Source organism: Mus musculus, chromosome 7 (genome assembly GCF_000001635.26).
Source record: "Mus musculus strain C57BL/6J chromosome 7, GRCm38.p6 C57BL/6J".
NCBI lineage: Eukaryota > Metazoa > Chordata > Mammalia > Rodentia > Muridae > Mus > Mus musculus.
The window spans coordinates 71201047-71225080 of NC_000073.6; the positions used below are offsets into that span (position 1 = coordinate 71201047).

Consider the following 24034-nt stretch of genomic DNA (forward strand, 5'->3'; position numbering starts at 1 on the left):
GCAATGGAGATGAAGAAGATGAAAGCCACAAATGTGGAGTAGAATGACCTCCTGGGTAATTCCCCCCCCCCAAAAAAAAACATAACAGAAAGGTCACCTCTGGTGGTGACACTTTGGAAACCCTTTGTGAGTGGAATGATCAGTCAAGTCTTCAGTGTCTCTCCATCTTTCACAAAGCACAGTGGGATAGAGTCTGGTGATACTGGCTTGGAATGCATGTTGCCACACTCAAGAGATAAAACAGTGTTTTGTCTATCAGCAGGTGATATATTCTGCATGCTTTCACCCATCTCTGGATGTAGCATCTTTATTTGTTTAATATTCAAAGCCACATAGAAACACACACCTTTTGAAGAACGGCCAATAGAATATGTGAAGCACTGTTCTCATCCTACCTGGCTTCCAAATACCTAACCATTGGGTGAATATACTGATGCACATAATTCAAGGCACACACAGTGGTCAAAGGCAAGAATGATACCTATCTACATTGAGTTCACATTGGCAAGCAGAATTCATAGAAGAAATAATTCAACATATTTAACAAAGCACAGTTAAAACTCTGAGAAACATCAAAGGAGATAAGTAAGCCACTAAAACACAATTAACATTTTTGAAATAAAAATTATGATCATAAAATATTATTGATATTCCCGATGAGAAATAGTAATACATTTTTACTCTAATGGTAAAATAGGATAGTAAGTACAACTGAAGACCCATTACGTAAATTAAAAAAGTGTCTCATATTTATGTGAATGGCTAACTGAATAGTCAATCAGAAATTAATCTTATACTACTATTGCCGAAGGGTGGCCTGGGATCTGAGACATTACAGAATAGTGATTGACGACACAAATTAGCCATCACTCTCCTACTCTGGATGCCCAGGTTCTAGTCCCATGTTAAATTAAATTGCTGGACCACAGCTAGCAGGGCAATAACATCTTCTCTTCTTCAAGTAATGTTTTTTTGCCAGTTGAGATTTGACATTACACTCCCAGCTTGCGTAGATGGCTACTATGAGAAATGTCCTCTTAAGGACTTCCCTGTGCCTTTGGAAGAGCAGAGTTAAAGCCATTGCTCACTATATTGCCTAATATCCATCAGATGAAGTTGTATACAATATTTTCACTCTAGAAACTTAGCACCAGAAAAAATAAAATTGCTCTGCCCCACAAAAATTCTTTTATCCAAGTGGTATGAAATCAAGATCTCTATATATCTTGTGTGCTCTGTCTGCCATAAAGCTCCCAGCTAAATGTATTAATTTATAAATTCATGCAGTTTTCTGTTCTTTAGACTATCTCAAATATTTCTATTTTAATTTCTAGCCTTGTATATGAATGGGGTAATTCTGAATACTCGATATTCTATACTGCCTAGATTTTAAGCATATGGGGGCATACAGTAAGTACAACTTGGACAAAGATTCAGGTTGTTTGGGAAGATTCTTCTAGGAGAATGGCTTATGGGACTGTACATACATCATGTTTAATTTTGACTTACTATAGAGAGAGCAAGGATTCCTAAACTGCAACTGGTTTCAATGCTGGTCTCAGCTGTTTTCATATGCCAACGGTTGGTGAGCTCTTCCCCTTTGTGACACATCTGTAGAATCCCAACTTGTTCCCTAGCTTCACTAGATGACTCTGTACCCTCTTTTGTAGAAAAGTTAGCCTTACTAAGGGACGTCTTCTTTGCCCATTGCAGAAGGTAGAGTTGTACTTTATATTTATTTCATTATGTTTTCATACACACACACACACACACACACACAGAGAGAGAGAGAGAGAGAGAGAGAGAGAGAGAGAGAGAGAGAGAGAGAGAGAGAGAGAAATGAGATTGAACAGTATTACTAAATTTAAGAAGCATACATAAACTATTCTACCAATGAAAGCAGAAGATAGATTTGTTTTCAAGTGCACCTGGAGCATCTCCAATATCATACAGGGAAAAGTAGAAAATTTACAAATGTGAACTAAACGAAATGAAGAACGGAGGAGAAATAATCTTTATATGACGCCCGACTTTTCTCCTTTGGAGTCAGAGGAGAGGAGAGGAGAGGAGGGAACAGGCTGCTTCCATTTTCAACCTTACAGTCAGTGATATTTTTGGGAGAAGCTAAGAGTGAGTTAGACTAACATACACTTTCCCTGTACATTTATAAATTGCGTTGTATTTACATTTTACATTTTAAGAGTATTTATTTGTTTTATGTGTGCATGTGTGTTGCTGCATCCTTACCATAATCTGTGTCTGACAATCAAAGGGTAACTTGTGGGAATCAGTTCTCTTCTTCTACTATGTGGGTTCTTGGGGCTTGAACTTATGTAGTAAGGATTGGTGGTAAGCACTTTTACTTTCAGAGCCCTCTCACCAACCCCAAATGGCTTTTTCTTAATTGCCTATTCACTTGTTTGCAATGAACCTTTGAACATTTTCAGATCTCTGAAAAATTTAATAGAGATAAATTGTGCTTTTCTTTAATTTCTGGATGTTTTGCGGTTTCTAATATTCCAATTTGTTCTCTATGAGCAATCATAAGCTTACAGGTTGCCAAAAAAAAAGAGTCTTAATATTGTGGAAAAGCTAAAGTGTGATATAAATGAAAACAAAGAAAGGTGCAACTACTTAAAGAGTTATCAGACTTGAAAAAGCCATTAAATCAGTGGATTTTTTTTTCTTACACTGAAATTAAACACTACGGAGACCAATAGGCTTTCTTGTCAACATGTGTGAAGATTTTTTACCAAAAAATGAGCAGCTTACAAGTCCAGTAAAGCAACATTAGGATTAAAAAGAGGCATAGACCATACAGTTTAACCAAGCAGACTAATTAGCTCACTTGTGCTTTCAAAAATGATTTCTGAAGGTGGACACGGCTATTCTTAGAGATGATTTCCTGGTGAGGCTATAGACAGATTTTATGAAAACTATCTATTGCAAGAAATCTGGTTTATCATTGAAAAAGCAAACAAACAAAAAAAAAACAAAAAACAAAAAAAAAAACAAAAACAAAACAAGAAAGAGTTCAGGAAATATCACTTTCTGGTAAATGTATAAGTCAGCTGTAGGGTGGGTGATCAGGGGAACTGCCTAGTTCTTCTGAGACCCACTACACACAATACTCCAAACAACAGAGCACCTGGTCTCTCCAGTCTATCAGTCACAGAACATCACCAGCCCTCTCCACTCAGCTGAGGACAGTGGGAAGACATACTTCCCACACTCAGTTGGATTAGCGTTAATTCCTGGAGCAGTTCTCCTATGTCCAAGGAACAAGACAAGCCCAGGTATTATGGATTCTCTGGTTCGAATATTTTCTGTCCCATTTGGAGAAAAAGAAATTCAACCAGTGGACTTTTAAGTTTCTTTCTTCCACAGCTACCATGAGCCCGTTAGATGCTAAAACCCAGTCCAGTTAATCATTTGTACATATTGATGGCATTGGTATTCAGTATAGTATCTCCTCCCTCCCTCCGTCCCTCTCCCTCCCTTCCTGTCTCCCTCCCTACCTCCTTCCTCCTCTCTACCTCCTCTTAACCCTTTTCTCCTGTGACCGGTCACTTCATATTTAACAAAAATGCCTCTGCAGTTCCCTTGCCGTATTTGCTGACCCTCACCGATGTTCACATCCACGGCGGTTTCCATCAGCTTTCCCCGGAGTCTTCTCGACTCCAGGCCAATTGAACCCGAGTTTCACAGCCGTCTTCTGTAAGTGAGTCTGCATCATCCTCAGTAGTCAATAGCAGAACGGAGAACAGCCTGAAGGCTGGCAGCATTGGCTCTGAAGTTATGTATCCCCGGTTCAAAACCAAGCCTCAGCGATTGCTAACTGAGTGGTTCTGAGAAAGTCATTTACTTCTCCCTGCCTGAGGGTGTGTGTGCTACTTCCCACAGCGGGCTGGCATGAGGGACGAGTGAAATGATTTGTACAAGGGCTCAGCACTGATTTAATGCACGCTTAGTAGTGGTTGCAGCTTCTGTAATGTTTTTTCTGTCTTTTCCTCCAGAAACATGGTACCCAGGACTGCACTCCAAAGTACTCTCAGGTATGAAGGAGTCGGTGTGAGTGCGGTGGGACTATTCCAGACAAGTGTTTTATAGAGTCCTAAAAAAATAAGCCGCTTTTATAAGCACATCTCTCTGATGACTTAAATTACATTTTGCTTTAATTGAAGCCACAAGGCACTTCTCTCTTTAGCTGTAGAGTGATGCATGAACACACAGACCGGTAGTCATCCGACTCTCAGGCCAAATTTCCCTCCAACCAGTTTCTCAGAAGTTAGAAGTCTAAAACCTAAGTATAAAATCTCACATTTTAAAAATTTTCTTCTTAAATTTAATTCACCTAGATTTCAGATCTGGGGATATGCTATTTTGTTAAGGCATCAGAAATCTGAGACTGTGCCTTCCTTATAGATCTATGAATGATCAATAAAACAATTGGTTTCCTATGAAGTGTCTCTTCACCTCCAGTGTCCCTTAACATGTTGAGGAGGGAACACTGTAGTGTAGGGGGTGACATAAGCTACATTTGAGGTGTTGTGTTTCTGCCCTCCCCAAGAACTCTGCAAGCAAGGAGAGGGACTCAGGAATGAAGTGCCAACACCCCTCTTCCAAACAGAAGAAAACCAAGCCACAGCACTCCCCACTCTTTCTTCTGGGACCCCAGAGAATCTCTTCTTCTCTAACCCTGATGATACGATGTCAGCCATAAACATCAGATTAAAAACTCACAAAACTAAAGAGGGCTCAACCTGCAAAGAACATCTTTCCCTTTCTTAGATTCTGGACCTTAAACTTCTCATCTTTTGGAAAATATTGCCATCTACTTGAAGCTGTCTTGTTGTAGTCAGTATCTTAAGCATGGCTCAGAAGGCTGGGCCCTCAGGTGGTTCTATGAAACGAGGCAGCTTGAAGGTAGTGCCAGGAAAGAGGTCATGGGATCATTATGTGCATGCTTGTGAAAGGGGACTATAGAGTCCCACCCCACATCCCTTTTCACATACATCCATATATTTGCTTCAGGCCACTGGGTAAGGTTTTGTTTTACCGGTTACAGAATTATTCCCCGCCACCCATGAGGCAAAAGAAAGCTTTTACTTTGGTTATTTTGTTATGGTGACAAAGAGTTGGCTCTCACACCTGTTGCTATGGGGTTACTTTTCTCTAGATCAGGATGAGAATTCTTCTGTAGTTACATCATGTGTCCTGGAAATCTTGGAAACTGTCAAGTCTCTTCCTCAGATAGACTAGTATAGGTATATCTGGGGCTCACAGCATTCCACTGTGTTAAAAACCTGGATAGTGTTTAGTTCATAAGAGTTTGGGCTTAAGTGCCCCTCATGCATTCATTCACATGTTGAACATTTGGTCCTCAACTTGATGACACTATTTTATGAGGTGGTGGCAACTTTAGAAGGTGGAGCTTATCTGGAATAGGAAGGTCACCAGGGACATGACTTTGAAAATTATACCTGCACCAAATCAATTAATCCCTCTTCCTCATTCCCGCTCTCCCCCCCCTCTCTTGCTTTTGTTCTTTTGAACATTTTGTGTTCAGCTGTGCAAAAGTAAAGGAACAGAGTTGCCCTGTGAATATTGTTAATACCATTTTAGAAATAGTTCCTGAGCAGCACACAAGAAAGCTTGGGAAGGGGCCGTGAGATAGCCAGCGTATTTTAACTAGTTAGTATCTTCCTTCAGATATTGATTGAGCCTCTTAGGGGATGAGTTAGTTGTTTATCTACACATGCTTCTCTTCTCTTTTCATTAATTTAATTTAATTCCATTTATATGTAACCTGAGAGTAGCATTCCCCTGCAGTATGCCCACTCCATTTGTAAACTGAATTGAAGTCATCATCCTGCTTTAATGGCTGTGAAGGACTGAGAAATTAATAGCTCTCTCTTGAATTAGTAAATTATATTTTTCCAAAGAGAGAAAAGTGCCTCGTAAAAATAAGTGACTAGAGTCACTTTTATTTTATAACAAGTCTTTTTATGCTATAGTCTTAGGCCCCCCTTTTACAATAACATCTTGCATTTACATACTGCTTTATACTTTTTGAAGCACTCGCACGCACATTAGCCTGTTTTATCTCCACAACAACCTTCACAGGTAAGTAGGAAAGGCATAAGAGGGAGCCTGTGCTGCTGAGTGAGGAACCATGAGAGGAGATGGCTGTATAAGTGGGCTGTGCATCAGGCTCAGACTCCTGCTCGCTGGTCCCTGGATATTTTATGAGGTTCTTCTATGCCAGGGATGGGAAGTTATAGAGCTCACTGAAGGAGAGCTGTTTCTTCTATTTATTCCTTTTTTTTTTCTTCAGAGAATTTATTTTTGTCCCTTCCAGAAACATGATCTAGTAAAGTCCAAGATCCCCCAAGTATATCAGTGTTCAGTCTACCCAGGAATCTCCTTTATTTTTTTATTATTTTTTTTTTTTTTTGGTCTCAAAAACATAACATTTCATCATAAAGTATAGCTGATGTCCGGAAAGGCCTCAGGAGTTTTCTCACTGGTCCTGCATCCTGCATCCTGCATCCTGTATCCTGCATCCTGTATCCTGAATCCTGCCTTTACACTTCTCTCAGCTCTTTCAGCCTGGATCAGTCATGTGTCTGTGCAGAGTTCAAGCTGAGAATACATTCAGAGGAAAAATGGGAAGTAATTATCTGCCACTGTCAAGGTGACAATCTAAACAGGTGAGAGCAAACAGATGTTCTCCCTCCTATTGGATTAAAATTCAATTCCCCTTGAGAAGCAGCTCCAAATGAAAAGAGTTCCTTATAAAGATGTGCAGTTGACCATCTAATAATATATATCCAAAGGCAGTCTATTCATAATTATAAAATAACAGGTAAAATTAAATAACCAACAGTATGCATAATTCATGGACTGAGGAAAATTCCTAATTTTAAGAATTTACTTGTGTATATGTACAAGTATGTACAAACAAATATATATATATATATATATTGTGGGTTTGATACCATTTTACTGCATAGGCCAGGCAGGCCTAGAATTTGTGATCTTCTCACATTAGCATAATGCCTCATATTTATGATTTCATATTCACGTACCACCGTACACAGATAATACTCATGCTTCATAAAATTTTAAGATTAAGTTCATCTTTACTTTAAATAAGGAAATCTATTTCAAAACTAAACTTTAAAGTTGCACATTGTAAATAGAATTGCAAGTTTATAAGAAGAAAGTTAAATGGATCTACCCTGTCTTTTAAAACCATGAGTCTGCATCCTTCCATTTCTGCTCTCAGATGTTCTTGTGTGTCTTCTGTTGAATGTTAATACTTTCATATCCATATACCTCTGGTGGTGGTGGACCTTGTCTGCAGAGTTCACAGGCTCTCACATGCACACAAATAAATTACATATGAAGTGTGCTGCCTATAGTCACAGAAACACATTGTAGCTTTTCTGCAAACCTATGTCCACCTGCTGTGTAGCTATACCCTCCAGATTGAAACACTCCATCCAAGAGGGGGAAGAGTGGTTCATGTAACTGAGAAAGTTGAGAGATTCAGTAAGCTCAGATAGTTAACAGTTTTTCTCAAGCTTATCCCTGGGCTAATACAAGCTGTGAACAGTTTCTGGGGCAAGAACTCTTTCAAGTGGAGCTGTTTGCAAGATGGGCAATGAACTTTAGGATACATCTTTCATGCATTATTATTCATACTGAAGTGGGCTTTTTGGAAATGCAGCTGGCTTTGAGTCACACATGTTCTTTTCAGTAATTCCTGTCTCAGGCGCCTGTAAGCAACACAAACTGATTAGTTCATCAAGCTATTCTAGGGTAGAAGATTTTGTTTGAGATATTGTTGGGACCCTCTCTGAGATGCCTAGACATCAGCTCATGGCTCCCTGAGAAAAGGCATATACCACCTAAGAAGTCTTCTGAACTGGTTAGGTTAAAAAATAATTACTACACAGCCTGTTTACTCTCTGATCTCTAGCAAAGGTTGCTTTAACACCTGATAATATGATAACAGCACTAGATAACTACGGAGTTCAGTGTGGCTACAAACAAGAGAAGAATTGCTTCCTCTTGAATTATTAGGAAAACTGTTGCAAGATATTTGATCACACTCTGAAATCCAAGATTGTGTCATTTACTGGAAAAAACCTGTTTCTAGTTGTCTTGTGGCTCAGCCCTAGCACACACTTTTAATCCGAGTGCTTTCTGTTTATTGCAAAGAAGATTAAATAAAGTCAACCATGGGTCAAGAGGGACAGCAAGCAGCCATGAGTCAAGGAGTGAACACAGGAGAAAGCCAGAGAGAGTGAGAGGGAGTGAGAAGGATGAACGGAGAAGGACTCAGGCAGTAGAAGGATGGGACATTCAGCTCGAGGGCTTTTTGAGATAATGTGGAGAAGGACAGAGGTCTTCTCTTTTTGGTACATTGGCTGAGGAGGAAGGTCAACTGGGTGCTTTCTCTGCCTCTCTGAGCTAGCAGGCTTTACATCTAGCATCCGGCTACCAGGTTTTTATTGGTAAAATTGAACATTTGAGATTTTGTTAAAACCAACAAAAGACATTGCAGAGGATAGAGTATTGTGTTGAGTTTTACATTCAGTAGAACATTGCCTAGGGATTCTGGGAGCAGGCAGGATAGTGAGACATACCAGGGAGAATTGAGCCAAGTCAGAGATGCCACATCCCAGAAAGAAAAAAAAAATGGATGGGCTAAGCAAGGTGGGGGGGGGGGCATAACTCTTCTGGGGAAAATTTATCATCCTTTAAAAAGAACAGCCTAGAGGATTCTGGGCACATATACCTTGAAGCCTCATGTGCAATAAATGTAAATAACGCTAATGTTCACTAAAAAAATAGCAAAACACTGCCAATGTTATTAAACCTCTTACTGGTACAAGGAATATGAACTCAAACTGTCATAAGTATGATGATTTTTCTCAACACCCACGTGGAGGATATTTTTTATTCCTTTTGGGAACCTGATGCATCTCCCCCTCTGTCTTTCTTTCTTCCCCACTCCCTATCTCTCTCTCTTTCTCTCTCTACCTTGTCCTCCTCTGCAGACTACTCTAGGCAGACCTGTTGCTCCTTGTTCCTTCTCTGTATTTCTTCTCAATCTGAGTTCTGTGCAATCTAATTTTTTGATGATTCATAAAAATTGAAGCAAGAATAAACAGCTGACTGCCATAGATCAGGATGGGGTGTGGGGGGTCAGTGTATACAATGACTTCTGATGTTTTCCTCTGCTGCTGGAAGGAATGGGGAAGGTCCTGGGGTTCTTGCTGAAGAACACAGTTGAATCTAGATAGCACAAGTTTTCATAGACCATCATCCCCATTTCATTATCCTAAGACCATAGAGTCACAGAGATTGGATCACCATCCTGTAGATGTGTGCTGGGAATCTATATTGGCAGTCTGACTTGAACTCATGCTTTTGGCCATTAAGATATTCTAGTTACATTTTCTAATATTATGTTAGTAAGATATTTAAAAATATTTTATATCTAACAGGAATTTCTAGTCAGGACAGATTTTGATATCTTTGGGACAGGAATGAATAAAGACAAAGATGGCCTCAAACACACAATGAGGTTGACCTTGACTTTCTGGTTCTTCTGACTCCATCTGCTGAACACTAGGACTCCAGGTATGCATGGGCAGACCCACTTTGTTGCTAGCTTTCAGTGCTGAAGCTTCCAGCCTGTTGGACAAGCAGTAGACCATCTGATCCTAGAACAAGAATTACTAATGGGTGTGTGTATGTGTGTAAATCTAGGTACTTAGTGTTTGTTTAATTACAAAAGTATTCTTTTGAATGTAAAGGACATTATACAGTGCAACTGCAACACTCTCTATGTATTTAAAGAGCTTTTTCTGACTCATGTATCTACACTTCCAGATGGAACTTTCTGTGGAAAAAAATAGCCTTAAGTAGATTGCCTGTAAACAATTTGGAGCAAATTCTCTCTGTTTTATTTACTCTCTTTCTTTCCAGAAGACCAGCTCACTGTCAAATTCTAGATCATTCTGAAAATATCTAGGCTGAGTTAATAATATTATTTATCTTTATTGCTCAAACCCAGCAGGTGAAGAAAAATGAAGACAATTGGGTGAATAATGGGTGCAGGGATGACTTATTGTTCTCCTCAATGAGAAATAAGCATACTTTATTATGTGACCTTTTCTCAAGTGCCTGTCAAGAACTCAGAGTAATAAAGCCATACATTCAAAGACTGACTGATTATAAAAGGATATATACATTAAAAATTTGTATCTCTTTGTCAAGAGCTAATAGTCCACGTGAGTGAGTGTGTGTGTGTGTGTGTGTGTGTGTGTGTGTGTGTGTGTGTTTGTGTTTAGTGAAACAGCTATGTGCCCCTCCCACCCAGACATTCATGACTCCTCCCTAATGGTGTCCTTCAACTAACTTATTTTCTGCTGGGTGCATTTTGGGATATACTTCAGTTTAAATGGATGAAAACAAATGTCTGGGGTTTTGTTTTGGTTTTGGTTTTTTTTTTTTGTTCTTTATGAAAGGTCATGTTGGATTTCAATCATGTTCCTCTCTGTTGACCTTGAAGGGAGAGACTTCTTCTGATTGTTAAGGGCCTGTTGTGTATGGCTTCAGCCTTTTGGTTTTCTATTTAATTGCTTTAGGTGATGTCTTTTCGTAGTGAGTACACATTAGGACTACTTTCTTGTATGTCTTACTCAGATTGCCCAGAGATGTCATACTATACTTCTTTGGTATAAGCAGAAAAGGTCAGTACTGGGCCCTTTAGTATTCAGAATGTTTTAAGATGACTTACACATATGAGATAAATTTTTTACAGAGGCATGCTTTGTCAAGCCAAGTGTCCTATTGGAACTGGAATGGAAGTGCTTCCTACATAGAAAGTTCTTATTCAGAATTGGAAGCACTCTTGAGAAATATATTTAAAATTATTAAGCACTGCATGACCATAGTCTAAGTTAAGCCGGGTAAGGATGCTGTGCTGGCAGGCCTGATGGCCCGTGTTGTATCTCTGAGACCTCATCAGGGAAGGTGAGAAGCAACCGTAGTAAATTTCCTTAACTTCCAAAAGTGTGCCACCCCCCAGACATACACAGATAGATTGATGAAACACTGATGTAAACCAATTACTGTCTAGACAAAAAAATAATGTTTGACCAAATGCACACACACACACACACACACACACACACACACACACACATACATATACATATATATATATATATATATGTATATAATACAAAAATATAATAGATACTATATATTCTATAAATATAAAAATGTGTGTATATATTTATGTATATAATCTTTCCATTTTTAAATCAGTTAGAAAGATAGTTAAGACTAACTTTCTTGTCAATATCTTTATAAACTTTTAATTATTCTGGCGAAGCTCACAGTAGCAAATAGAAGAAAAGACTGACTCATCAGTACTCCAGTTGCAGTTCGGTTTGGGTTTCCTGTGTTGACATAGTTCTTTGGATTTGCTCTTTGAAAAAAATCTTCTTAGAAACTGCACTTGTAAAATCTCTACTGCATGATATCTGTATCACTGCTGTCCTTGTTGAAGACGAGAACCAAGAAAGTCAGGTAGTGGTGGTGCACATCTTCAATCCCAGCACTCAGGAGGTAGAGGCAGGAGGTCTCTGTGAGTTTAAGGCCAGCCTGGTCTACAAAGTGAGTTCTAGGGCAGCTAGGACTACACAGTAACCCCTGTCTTGATAAACAAACAAATAAACAAACATATATACAACATAGAAAATAAGGAAGAATACTTATTTCTAATATTATTCTAATATCTCTAATCAAATAACCCAGAAACAAACTGTAAAATCTAGCATTATATTCATGTGTAGCTATGCTTCAAAATCTTTTTCATTTCTCCTTACCATGAGCATAATTTATATGAAACTCAGTTATTTTAATGACAAATGGACTCCCTCCTATTTGCTCAGAAGAGAGCTTCTTTTTATATTCAAACTCAGTTGAAACATTTTACCTAAATAATTCTTCCTGGATATTCCAACACCAATTAAAAAACATAAAATTGCATATACTTGATCTAATCATTAAGTGCTGCTGCTTAGGTGTGCTTACCCTGCTTCTAGAAGCAATAACCCTAAGGAATTGTGAAGGTGGAGATGTATGTCCTGTGTGCATGTCTCTGTGTCTGTGTGTGAGACATACAGAAAGGGTGAGTGACAGAGAGAGGAAATGAGTGAGGAGAAAATGTCTTCTCTTAACATGCAGACAACTTACTTGGCCTGGCATGGTAAAGGATTCACATCAAACACAACCTAAGAATAAAAAACCTCAGCAAATTAGCTGCAACTGAGGTCCTTCTGTTCCCCACCATGAATTCATAGAGTTGATGGTTTAGCTGGCACATTTTAAGATTTCGTATATAGGATGGTGTCGTAATAAGGGTTTTATTGCTGGGAGGAGACACCATGACCTTGACAACTCTAAAAGAGGAAAACATTTAATCAGGACTGGCTTATAGTCTCAGAGATTTAGTCCATTATCATCATGGCAGGAAGCAAGGCAGCATGCAGACAGACATGGTGCTAGAGAAGGAGCTGAGAGTTCTACACCCAAATCTGTAGGCAGCAGAAAGAGAGAGTTACTGGGCCTAGCTTGAACATTTAAAACCTCAAAACCCACGTACCATGGCACACTTCTTCTAACAGGACCACACCTTATAATATTGCTGTTCCCTAAGGGCCTATGGAGGGCATTTTCATTCAAACCATCACATAAAGGTAAGGTGGTTTAAAGATGAAAAATGAGAGGACGAATTTGTTTTGGGAGTCTTCTAAAAGACAGCCATCAGTTAGCCTATCACACTGAGCACTTTCCACACTGATAATTAAAGATATAAAAATAAGAATTCATGTGAAAATTTAATAATGCTTAGCCACTTACAGCGTTTCTCTCTACTTTTTCTTCTTTAGTCTTTTATACACTATATTTTAAGGTACACAAGCATAGACACATCACATCTCAACCCATTCTGATACTACATACATACTGCTAAGGTTAGCCTTCCAAAGTTTTCCTCCTCTTCTCTTTATTTGTTCTTTAAAAACTAAATGTATTGGGACGACCATTCAGCACACCTTATGTTTCAGATAAGGAAGTGAGAAGGTAGGGGCATCAGTAGGTAGGGGATCACAGCAGAAGCAACGTGTCCTGTGCCTTTAATATGTAAATCTATTGAAATCCAGCCCTTGACGTGCTCGGGAGTTCCCTGTTTATTACTTTATGACATTTCCACACTGAAGGTGCAGGAGGGGCTCACAGTAATTTGCCTGATGTTTGACTAGAGAGGTTCCCCATCGTGATTCCAGCCCACTTTGGGCCCATTTCATTTTAGAGTTGTTGTCAGTCATTTGAGAGTGATATGCCCCGTGCCTAGAAGAATAAACACATCGCATATTAGGTAAAGCTGTGATGGATGGGGGGTTTGCCGAGTGCCAACACTTCTTTCAGAGAATGAGGAAAAATCCAAACGTGGGAATGAGATGACAGGAGAAAGGGATGGAGCAGAAAAGTCCAACTAGGCTTTCCTGGTGGTCTCCAGCTCAGAATTAACTGTGGGGTGGGTGGGTGTGGGGAGAGAGGACAAGACTCGTATTTGCTTTATTTTTGCTTTGGTGTGTTTTGTTTGTACTGACCGTTCCGAATAGGGATGCGGCTGGAGCACACATTATTTGTGTCTTTTCCTGTTACTAAACACAGAAACAAAGCACAGCTGTTAAGAACCAGAGACGTCCCGAGTTGCTCTGGAGCCTTTTAATTCAACTCATTTCAACCGCTGGTCAGAAAGTGACCCAGAGTCAGCTTTTAAATGGGCGATTTTAGCCTTTTGGTCATCGCCCAGGCTCCATGTTACATTTGGAAGTCGATTTTTAACAATAAATCTGCATTTGATTTGGGGAGCAGGGAAATAAATGCTTTCCTTCAAATCAGACAAAACTCTCGCTCTCCCTCCAGTCTCCCAAAGGCTGCAGAACAAACTGGTCACAGGCAAACATGGTTTCAAGGTAGGAAGTCAATGCATTCAGCATTATTGAGAGAAATGTTTCAACGATTCAGAGAAAGGAGGTTTGAGCAAGAGGAATGTGTTTTCTTTCCCCAACGTGTTCCTCATCAGCCAGCTCCTGCTTATCCTGGCTGAACTGTGGAGTGCTTGTGTTTGCATGATTCGAACACAGGCATTTCTATCCAGGGTGCAGCTGGTTCTCAGGCCAGTTTCCATGAGTTTCCATGATTCTTCTTGATTATTTCATACTGCTTTAAGATGTTCAAGGTCCCCAGATTGCAATTGAATATTGATAGCCTTATGTACGACCTCATGAGTTGGGTTACATGACGAGATTCCCTCATCCCGATCTTTTAGTCACTTTACATTCGTGGAATTGGACCCAATAAACCCAAGAATCATTCCTTCTCTCATTCTTCCATTGGGCTAGGGAGATGCTTTGTGTGATCTTCTCTCCTGTGAGTGAACTCTAGGACATCCCTTAGTTAATAGAAAGGGTCTGTTCAGAAAATTCCATACTGGAAATTATATCCCACCTTCCTCTGCTTGAGGCCCTGCCTCTGAAATCTGAGGAGGAAGTCAGTGTCTCCTGAAGGTAGGTCCTTTCCTTGTGCTGTCTGAAGCCATCTAACAACTCATTTTGATCTGGTTAAAATCAAAGTAGAGAGAGCAAGAAGAAAGTTTAAGTTGAATTTAATGGTGTCAATGATCTACACTGTGTAAGAAATCGAGATGTGTAGGTACATACATCCCAAGCTATGGATAAGGATCTCCATGCATTTGAAGCACCCTCAGTTCAACAGTGAGACGCGCTGATGAAAAGACTTTAACAGTGACAGTAAAAGAGGCAACAGGTTTCTAACCCAGAAGGGTGGATGGAAATGAGATAGTGGAGACTCCACGTTTACACATGAGGCTTTCTTATTCATTTTTGTTATCAATGCTCGAGGACAAAGACCTTCTGGAAGGCCTTTAATTGCCATTCTCAACAATTAAAAGGCATCCTTAACTTTTTCTCTGCATTTTCTCATGTTGGTTAAAGAATCCTGGACCACACGCCTTAAAATATACAATTTATACTTAGTGTTCCGAGGATTCCTGATGAGAGTTTAGTATTCATTTACTGCTTAGATTATGACAAGCATCTTGTAAGGACTTTCTCTGTACTCTGCAGCCCTAGAAACTCACATCTACTTAGTCATTTAGTTTTGGAAAGTTAGAAAAAAAAAATGAAATGAAGATGTCCATGAATCCTTGTTCCTCATACTGACCTGTTCTTATCGACATTGCCAATAAGGTTTTATCAGCTGGGGCACGAGGCAAGTCTATCTTATTAGTGTGGAAACTAATGAAAGATCATCCTGACAATGATAATTAATTGCGGTTGTTGACAAGGACTCAGTTCTGTGCACTCCCTTTCTTGATGCTCTTTCTTGGTCTTTCAGCTCTCGTCTCTCAATTAGCCATATGAAGAGCGGCACCCTCCCCGTGGAGAAAGAAGCTTTTAGATTAATCATATTATCTTAAGGTTCCAAATCTCTGTGCCTGTATGACCTTTCTTCCGTTAGAATCCATTATCTTAAACTATCACAATAATCCTGGCTTTAGGGAGGGAGAAAGGGAAGAGGAATCAAACCTAATAGATGGCAAATAAGATTAATCTATGATCTAAGTGCCGATTACACTTGGCCCTGCCCTTGAACACCCAGGTGTAACCTTGAGATTCACATCCACTAAGGCTCGGCAATTGGATTGAGTGTCCCTCAAGGCCTCCAGGGCAGCTGGCCAAACCTTACCCATTAGTCCCCAGTGCGATCCCAAGCCTGGCTCAATGTCTGACTCTTTTTTTTCCCCCTCCCTTGTGGAATTTGGCAGCTGTGCCTTTTCATGTTTGTTTTGGGATAGCTCACATTTTTTAGATAAAATACTTATTTTGGGTTCTTGATTTCCTTGTTTGTCAGAAGCACCCAGCCAGGGAGGGATGGAGAGAGACTGGACTTTTACCTGGACCTCACAAGAGGAAAATAAATGATCCAGCCCCTCAATGTCTGATAGCTGTACCCAAATAAATTCTAGCCTTTGAGTCTTTCAAAACATCGACATCCTGATTTTCTAAAGCTACATTTATTTTAGAACAACCAAGGAGATGGGGGGGAAAATCTTCCTTGCAACTTTTGTCTTCTGAACTTTGAACTGATTATTTTTCTTCCACATACCCTGGGGTCTTAGAAAGGACAGTCCTTGGGCAAGATGGAACAGGACACTAAGAAGTTGGAGCTACTGGGAAGGTACGTAGAAAAATCAGTTTTGCTCAGAGCAGCCTTTTCTTCCACAACACACTCGCACCATGAGGTTCACGGAGCAGGGAAATGGTCGTGCTGAAGACACCCTCCCAGTTAGAATGTCTGAAGTCGGAAATGGCCACCATCCATCATCATAAAGCTTATGCAAGACTGAACGAACTTTAATATGAAGTAAAAGTGAGATGGGACATGAGGTCTGCAAAAGGAAAAGCTAGCAGATTCTAAAAATACAGAGCGTAAAATCTGATTCCCAGAAGATATGGCCATTTCTCTAAACAACAACAACAACAACAACAACAACAACAACAACAACAACCCACCCCAGGAACAGGAGTAAGGAAATACCTCTTAAACAATTAATTCTCGGCCTGTTAAGCTGACCTCAGGAGTCTGACCCGGTGGATTCTCCAGCACACTTTAGAAACAGAACAGCTTTGGGGTTGGGGTGTAGTTCAACAGGAGAGTGTCACTCTGGGTTTAGTCCCCATCCCATTACCAAATATAAACAACAAAGAGAAATGGTAAATTACTAATACCCTCTGGGGAGTGGGATTGTGGTACTGGGGTTTGAACTTGAAGCATCATGCACCTAATGCAAGTACTCTCTCACTGTACAGGCAGTAGGGTTTTGTTTTTTCTGTTTTGTTTTAGAGACAGGGTCTCTCTAGGTAGACCAGGTTGTTCCCAAACTAGAGGCAATCTTCCTGCCTCAGCCTCCCAAGTGCTGGGATTACCAGACTCATCTCTGTTAACTGTTAACTTTTTTCCCTTCCTTCCTTCCTTCCTTCCTTCCTTCCTTCCTTCCTTCCTTCCTTCCTTCCTTCCTTCCTTTTCTGCCTGCCTTCCTCCCTCCCTCCCTCCCTCTCTCCCTCCCCCTCCTTCCCTTCCTCCTCTGTTTCTCTCTCTTTTTCTCTCTCTCTCCTTCCTTCCTTCCTTCCTTCCTTCCTTCCTTCCTTCCTTCCTTCCTTCCTTCCTTCCTTTCTTCCTTCCTTCCTTCCTTCCTTCCTTCCTTCCTTCCTTCCTTCCTTCCTTCCTTCCTTGATTATCAAGACCGGGTTGCTCTCTGTAGCCCTAACTGTCCTGGAACTTCTTGCTCTGTAGACCAGGATGGCCTTGAACTCAAGATCTGCCTACTCTTGTGTCCCTAGTGCTGGATTAAAGGAGTGGATTAAAGGTGTGTGCCACTACACCTGGCTAGCTTGTACTCATTCATAGCTCATGAGCCCAATAGAATAAGGTCTCCAGCTTTTCTATCACCCATGGCTCCTGTAGAGTTCTCCTATCTTCCAACTGTGAAGCTTGGTTTCCAAACATGCTTTTCTTTGTGTTCTTTAAGACTACATTAGAAAATTAGAACATCACCTTCCTCCTAAATGGGTGGAATAAGGCAGGGCTACAGATGAACTCTTCCAGAGACCACATTTTGAAAACTGAAGTTTGAATCTTGTGTCTATACAGGACAAGGCTGGTCCAAGATCCTGTTTAGATGGTGACTGAACAACCTTGAGACCATGGCTTAAGACCTCTGAGCTTTCATTTGTCCAAATATATAAAGCGTAGGGAAGACTTCCGCCTGCATAAGGCCAAGGTTGCATAACCAAACCCCTAAATTGGTGACAATCACTCGTTGACTGAGTTTAACCTGACTCAGTTGTTCATTCCTTGTATGACTTTGGGTAAAGTTTCTTAATCGCACATATATATGTCCCCTTCTTCTAGTGAGGACATTATGAGTTCTTACTTTGTAGAGTTTTGTGATGTTTAAACACATTAAAAGTGATCAAACTTTGAGAATATGTGTGAGTATCATATAACGATTATTTTCCCCTTCATTATTTGCAGTTTTCAATCACACACACTCACAAACTTGCTCTGGCAATCTCTCTCTCTCTCTCTCTCTCTCTCTCTCTCTCTCTCTCTCTCTCTCTCTTCCCCCACCCCCAATCCCCATCCTGTGATCTTGAGAGCTCTGGAAAACAACACTAGGGGTTTTTTAAAGATTTTTTTTTTTTTTTTGGGCAGGGGTCACAGCTGAAAAAACATTAAGGAAATGAAGGACCCTGTAAGCAGCTCTGGTGAAATACAAAGGCCTCTTCCCTTTCCTTTGTTTTGTGTGGTAGGACAGTGGCATTTTGACAAAATGTCTGAGCCTTCTTCAGCTGTCCAGGGAGGGTTAACTCTCACCTCAGCAGGAGTCTCATGCCATTAAGTCAGGGAGAGTAATGAAATTTCATTTAATTTGTCAGGAAGAAAGTGCTAATGTTAAAAGGCATTTAATAAAAAAGGGAAGAGATTCTTTGAAAGGGAGCCCTTAAGTAATTGCTTCAAGTATCTTAGGCCTGCTCACCAGAATATTTACATTAGTGTCTTACAGCGCTTGTGTGTAATTAAATTAGTGCCACATTTACATTCTCTGCCTTTTTTTTCTTTTAAAGAAGTGTGATTTTATTAATAATCCACCCTTTTTAAGAAGAAATAGAAGATGACTTGACCTAATCAAGTCAGATGTTGGTGCTTGGTTGAAATATTTTGCTGAATCACTGAGTTAAAGTTGTGGGGTGTGTGTATATGTATATGTGCATATATACATGTTAGCTTGTGTGTGTGTGTATGAGTGTGTATTTTCATGTGTATATATTTATGTATATATGTATATATACATATATACATATAGTGTGTGTGTATATTATGTGTATATATGTATGCATGTGTGTGTATTTGTGTGTATATGCATGTATATGTGTTTGTGTGTGTATTTATATGTATGTATGTGTTTGCATGTGTGTGCGTGCATGTATTACAAAGGAAATCTGTTTCTAGAATTGAGAAGAGATGTGACTTCCTCGTTTCTACTTGGAGAAATGCCATTGTTTATGTTCCGTGATCTGCCATAGAGGGCTAGGTCTCTAATTGTCAGCAGTCCTCAGCCAGTACTCCTGCCCAGCCTAGATTCTCCTTTGCAAAGGCCTGCCATGTTCAGACATATAAGTGATGGGCAGTGCCATGGGAGGCAGGTTCATCCTTCATTTTTCTTAGTGCATGGGCAAGTTCATTGTGTCACCAGCATTTGAAAGAAGTGTTAACGGATGTGACAGACATAGGGAGCAAAGAGGGACCAAGACAGGATGCTTTGAGCTTTGACAAGGAGCTCACACTTTAGCAAAGGATCCTGAAGCATTTCATTATAAATAACCAGCTGCTGCTTTCCAAGTTGATATACTTAAGTTTCTCATGAATGAATGTGAGCAGGGATGTGCACTTATTTTGATGTGGCTTTTCTTCCAAAGTGCGGAACTGTGGCACTGAGAAAGAAAACAGGTTTCTGAGCTCTGTTCTTCAAAGGAATAGGTCTTCAGTAGTGTAAAACTTCTTCACCTCGGGCCTTTTGAGCACACTTCCCTCTGCCTAACGCTGTGATGTCCAGTGCATTGGCCACTAGGATTATTTTGCTATGGAAAGTACGAAGGAATTAAGATGATACAGTACTAACTCTGTATCAACAGCATATGAAGCTCTGAACATCTGTACGTGGTAAATCAGCCGTGCTTGGAATGATGCCGTTGCAGAACTCTCCTCACCGTGCTGGTGTGTATGAGACGTTCAAGACTACTCTGCAGTCAGCTATGACTTCTGACTCAGCTATTGACTTTTTAACCTATATGCTATGTCTGCAAGCCTATTTTCCTACTCCCAGCCAATGAGTTCACAGAGTGTTAGTTCATCAGCAATGCCTACATCCCTGGCATCCCAACTATCAGAAGGCTGAGGCAGGAGAATCATAAATTCAAGGTCAGTATTGACCACAAAGCTAAATCTTATCAAAGGAAGAAAAGAAGTGAGGAGAAGCAAGAAAGGGAGAACAGGAAGGAGAGAAAGAGAGAGCTGGAAGGAAGAGACAAAGAAGGGGAGAACAGTAAAAAGAAGAGGGAAGAAGGATCAGGTTGATCTTTTTATCATATCCCCGACACGGAGACCACAGTATGATCATTCAAGTTTCCTAGTGAACAACCACCATATGAGGAGATGGGTCAGCCTCATGCTGCACCCACAGGAAGCAAACAATTGCATCATCCTTCCATGACTCTTCAGTAAATGTTTTAGAAGGATGGTTTTCCTATCGCTGGATGAAGGACTACCTGTCCCAGTACTATGATGGGAATTGTGTGTTGTCCCAGTACAGCAAATGAAAACCCAAAGCATCAAGAGTGTAAACTACTAGCCAAGTTCCCGAGGCTGGTGAGGACCAAGAGACGTGTGCAGAGCCAGGTAGCCCAACACTAGCCCATGTTCTTCTCCCTGCCCTTGGAACTCAAAAGAAAGTAAGAGTGCCCTTGGACATACTTTTAAACGTACAGCAGTTTCTCTCCCACAATACTGCTATGTTTTAAAATTACCCTGATTTTTCCAACAACATGACTATATAATATATAATTCTTCCTTTGGATGAGGACTTTCAATTTGCCTCCATTCAGCTCCCAATTACAGTGGGAAAAAAGAAAGCTACAGTTAGAAACCATAATGTCTGGAGAGGTAAACATGACAAAAATCCCACAAAACTATAATGTAACACGTTATAACTTTGTGTGTCCTTCGGACACACGGAGCACGGAGACTATGAGATCCAAGCCACCAACTTTCATTTTCCTTGGCTGCACTGCCCAAGTCATGTTAATGATCACTATCATTTCATTCTTATTATTGTATGTGTTACTAATATTTTTAGAATGAAAAACCTTTCAACAAACTAAGGTTTCTATAAATTGATCTCTAGTCATACATTATACCTCGTGACTACCAAATCAAGAAAGCCATTAATAAATCAATAACACTGGGGTTATGTTCAGACACTATTATTACTCTTGATGTTGGTTCAGGTTGCATGTTCACCTTGGGAAGAAAAGATTAAGCCAGATTTCTTTAATTCAGAATTTGGGTTGAGGGGAATGCTCATGACTGGAACTTAAGCTTGTGTTTTTCCGCATTAATAAATACTGTGACTAACGGGACAGCAGAGGGATAACTGAACCCTCCGGGGGATTACTTGCCGTTTTGTTAGAAGACCACAGCATCACATGGGACCCATTCGTTCCTTCAGAGTTCACGGCTCCCTCTAACTCTGAGGACCTCATTCCAGCTAAGTGAGAGCCTACATATTTTGAAAACAGAAAAATGGCCAAGGGATTATTTCCATCATCTCAAGGAAGGGAGAACTGAGGCATGGGTCTTGAAATAATGTCCCCAGTCACATACTTGGGGAGTGACAGACAGCAAAGGCTTGAAAGAGCACAACCAAGATCCAGGGGCTTTTAACTACTGCACTGTTTCTCCAATCGCAGGACCAGACACTCTTACATGAATGCATACAGAACTCTATAAGGACTCTGTTAAAGTGGCGGAGTATTTAGAAAATTATTTCCACATTTTAATTTAAGTATACCATCTAATTAGAAGAGAAAACTCTGATTGTCAACAAACTTGAAGGACAAAAGTGGGAAGCATGTCCAAATAGAAAAATATAAGAAAGTAAATCTGGTAAAGTAAGCTTTTTTTTTTTCACTTGATTCAATAATTTGCCTAAGTAGATAAAGAAAAATAGCAGGGAACAATTGCTTAATAAGACATTTCATTCTTCTTTGTAATATGATATACATTTTCTTCCGTGGGAGATGGTAGAATCATTCAAGGATTTAGAAATTTGCTCATTTTCACTCATCGTGAACTTGGAACAAGACCATATATTCCTGGCTGCTATCTAATGTTGGTCCATATAAAACTAAATTCGAGTTTTCTTCTCATAAACACGAAGAAAAAAAAAGTCAAAAAAAAAATAATGTAACTTTAAAAAAAACCAAAAAGGTATCAACGATGTCCTATTAGCAAGACCTTCCATCAAAATCCAGATATAATTTTTCTTCCAATCATAATGTGTCGCTAATGGCATTTTACAAATAAATGGATTGTACTCTGTTTCTCGAGGGCTATTTATACAGCATGTTCATTCTGCCAGTTGTTGCCATCAGTTACTTAGCAGAATCGACCAGACCAGATCCAGTCTGCTGCTATGATCTGTTTTTCAGAGAAGAAAACCAGAAGCTACCCAAAAAGTACATCAACAATTCAAGATTAAAAAAAAAAAAAGGTCCTCTTGCTCTTAAGGACTCTGAAGTAGCTGAAGAAGATTGCAATGGTGGGTGTTTTGATGCTGAAGATCATTTCAAGGCAGGGGAAGGAAAGAACAACACAGTACTTAGCTTTCTAAAGAATGCTTCTGGAACAACTCCTATCATGCCGCAGAAGGGCGGAAAACAGCTAAGGCTTTTTAAAATGCAATTAAAATGACTGCTCACATTATTTAGAGTCAAACTCCCCGCAAAAGAAAACACAAAATGACCCAAAAAATCATGTTTGCAGCATTTAAAAAAAATAGATATTGAAATGGGGAGGGAAGGAATTGAGAAGAAATGATTTGTAAGGATGTGGTTAGAACTGTTTATATGCCGGGTTCTATTTGTTTTACAGCGAGTGGTTCGGGACAGCAGGGAAGGTTATCTTTGACAAGGTTTTAGCTATTATTTTCTTCCACCGAAATGGTATTTCTTGAGAAAAAAAGGTCTTTGGAACAAAATAACAATAAATCCTGATTTAGATACATAAACCTGCCATTGATATCACATAATATCAGTGTTCTTTCTCACTCGATACAGGCGTTTTAAAGATAAATGGTAAAACTGAACTGGAAATCCATCTGGCCGGCTGCCTGCTCTAATGAATAACCCCACTTTGGCTCCTGCAATGTAAGCAGAAAGTTCTCTCCCGGCCTCTTTCGTCTGTCATGAATCTACAAGACAGCCGACATAATATCTGGGCGACAACGGTGCGCTAACAGTGCGGTGACTTCCATTTTCTTTGCTTTCTATTGATTTTCACTTAATAACTGGCGAAATACTAAACGTCCGCCCTGAGTACCTAATAAATCCTGCCTGAGCTTTTTATTGAGGAGAATTTAATAAAAACAACCATTGCGGCTGAGGGATTTTTCTTCTGGACAGAACACAGGGGTAGGGGACAGTGGGGTTGGGGCAAGAGGAAGCTATTCGACTTTTTTTTTTTTTTTTTTTTTTTTGGTATAGGACTTTGCCCCTTTAGAAAAGATGGCAGCGATGTCAAGGATGCATGTGCCTTTGAACCAGGTTCCCCCGAGAGCAGCTGTAAGGTCTCCAGCCAGAACATCAGGCCACTGTGCATAAAGGGTGCCAAGAGGCTACAGGGACGGTTCAGCAAGTTCTTGCTCTGGCTTCTAGTATCCTATGATAACTGATATCAAGTTTTAGTCAAATCTTTTTCTTTTTCTCCATAACACTGGGGTCAAAATCTCTAAGGATGCACACTTCAATGAGGGTTCAAGTTTGGCACCGGGAGAGGTAGAATAGCTTGCAGATTGCCTATTCTTTCTGTAGGGGTCCTCTGATGCCTCACAGAACTGTAAATAAGAAGAGGACAAGTACTCACTCCCCTGCACTCCAGAGGACCAGGAGATTCAAGCTCAAATCTAGCTCTATGGAGAAAGTGAAGGAAGCCTAGCCTACATAAGACCCTGTCTCAAAATCAAACAAATATCATAGAAATAAGCGATGGATGTCTGTGAGCAGAGGTCTAACAG

The 24034-nt window shown here is 40.0% G+C and overlaps 1 long non-coding RNA gene across 1 annotated transcript; it reads left to right on the plus strand.

Annotated features, from left to right (window-relative positions):
- Window positions 1-16002: 16002 nt before the first annotated feature.
- Window positions 16003-23364, plus strand: 6030442E23Rik. The gene is made up of 2 exons (XR_003946701.1): window positions 16003-16359; window positions 23079-23364. It is a non-coding gene; the product is annotated as an RIKEN cDNA 6030442E23 gene (long non-coding RNA).
- Window positions 23365-24034: the final 670 nt, after the last annotated feature.